At 46.9% G+C, this 1,990-nt stretch overlaps 1 protein-coding gene across 1 annotated transcript in view; it reads left to right on the top strand.

The window, feature by feature from the left end:
* Positions 1-1,413, top strand: part of LOC147120017 (protein mono-ADP-ribosyltransferase PARP12-like) — a 91,913-nt gene extending 90,500 nt beyond the window's left edge. The window contains exon 12 of the mRNA XM_085985508.1: positions 1-1,413. This exon is cut by the window's left edge and continues 595 nt beyond it. The gene's annotated coding sequence lies outside the window, so the exon portion shown is untranslated.
* Positions 1,414-1,990: the final 577 nt, after the last annotated feature.

Here is a 1,990-nt window from a genome sequence, read left to right as displayed (position 1 = left end):
CTATTATGTTTTGTAGTGGTTTTGATTTGTTCATGTTATGCTAAACGTTTATAAATCACCGTTTAGGCCCCAGCACTACTGGAGTGTTGTGTCCAGTTCTGGCCATCACACTTTAGGAAGGATGTCAAGACCTTGGAGAGGGTACAGAAGAGACTAACTAGAATGGTCGCAGGGACGAGGGACTTCAGTTACATGGAGAGACTGGAGAAGCTGGGATTGCTCTCCTTAGAGCAGAGAAGGATAAGGGGAGATTTGATAGAGGTGTTAAATTATGAAGGGTTAGATTAAATAAGGAAAAGTTTCCACTGGCAGGAGGGTTGATAGCCAGAGTACACAGATTTAACATAATTTGCAAAAACCCAGAGGGGAGAGGAGGAGAATTTTATTTTATGCAGAAAGTTGTTATGATCTGGATTCACTGCCTGAAAGGCTGGTGGAAGCAAATTCAATAGTAACTTTCAAAAGGGGAGTGGGACTAATTGGATAGCTCGTTCAAAGAGCCGGCACAGGCATGATAGGTAGAATAGCCTCCTCTGTGCTGTATGATTCTACATAATTGTAGTTTTCAGGTGGTTCTATACTGGGACAGATAGCTGACTAAAGCAAGCAGCAAAAGTGTGAAATTATAAGGAATAATTTTGCAAGACTGTGCTGTTGGCTGAGAGCTCTGCTAACATCAAGCACGAGTTAGAGAATCGGGATCTCACAAAATTATACCTATAGTGTAAGAACTTACAGGTTCTATGTTAGGGGATGTGACTCAAGCCTAAAATGTGACTGAATCCTCCCTATCTCTGTAATCTCCTCCAGCCCCACAACCATCCAGTCACACACCATCCTGACTTAGAAGTATATCACTGATCCTTCATCGTCGCTGGGCCAAAATCCTGGAACTCCCTACCTAACAGCACTGTGGGAGTACCTTCACCACACGAACTGCAGCGGTTCAAGAAGGCGGCTCACCACCACCTTCTCAAGGGTAATTAGGGATGGGCAATAAATGCTGGCCTTGCCAGCGACGCCCACATCCCATAAACAAATATTTAAAAAAAACCTCCGAGATCTCTGCGCTGCTCTAATTCTGGCCTCTTGCGCGAACCCAATTTTAATTGCTCCACCATTGGCGGCTGTATCTTCAGCTGCCTAGGCCCTAAGCTCTGGAATTTCCTCCCTAAACATCTCCGCCTCGCTACCTCTCTTTCCTCCTTTAAGACGCTGACATGAATCAGTCATTCATGAAAGAAAGACTTATGAAATAATACTGAGCAGCCTGCGGGTGGCATTGTCCAGGGAGAGTATAAATACTAGGGCACGGGCCAAACTTGCACAGGACATTCTTAACAGGAACTAGTGAAGGACACAACTAGACCTCCATGTTGTAAAACAGTTGATTAAAGCTTTGTTTAACGCTTAGACCAAGTGCCTAGTAGTTTTCTTACGTCAGACGCTCCTTAAAACCTACCTCTTTGACCATGGTTTTGGTCATCTGTCCTAATGGGGGCAACTTTAACATAATAAAAGGGTGGGTTTGGAGCATGAGTATAGAAATTGTTAATAATCAGATTCCCGACCTGAACCCGCCTCCAACCCGCCCACTTCCGGTTTTAACGGTGGCGGGACGGGAAGCAGGATGGGGGCAGAGAGCCAACCCGCTGCCAGGAGACGGGATGTCAATTTAAATATTACCATGAGGCCAGAAGCCTTTTTTTTAGCTTCCATTTTGTTTTTAACTGCATGTGGATGGGTTTTGCACATTTCATAAAACCCAGCAGTTACAGCAAGGCGGGGACTGCTGGATCCAGGAGGTAAGTGCCTTTACAACTACCTCCTGGATCCAGGGTCCCTGCCTAACCCAGCCCCTGCGATCGGAGACCTCCCCACGAGGCCTCAGATCGCCTTCCTGGACGCCCATCATCCTGAGGTCGGCCACGATCCTCTGATGGCTGGCCCCGATCTTCATCACGCCCCCCCCCCCCCCGCCCCCCACCAT

This window comes from Somniosus microcephalus, chromosome 4, assembly GCF_052327205.1.
Source record: "Somniosus microcephalus isolate GS21.2 chromosome 4, FLI_Smic_1.0, whole genome shotgun sequence".
Taxonomy (NCBI): domain Eukaryota; kingdom Metazoa; phylum Chordata; class Chondrichthyes; order Squaliformes; family Somniosidae; genus Somniosus; species Somniosus microcephalus.
Note: the sequence above shows the minus strand (reverse complement) of the source record. Positions and strands in the feature narration are given on the sequence as shown.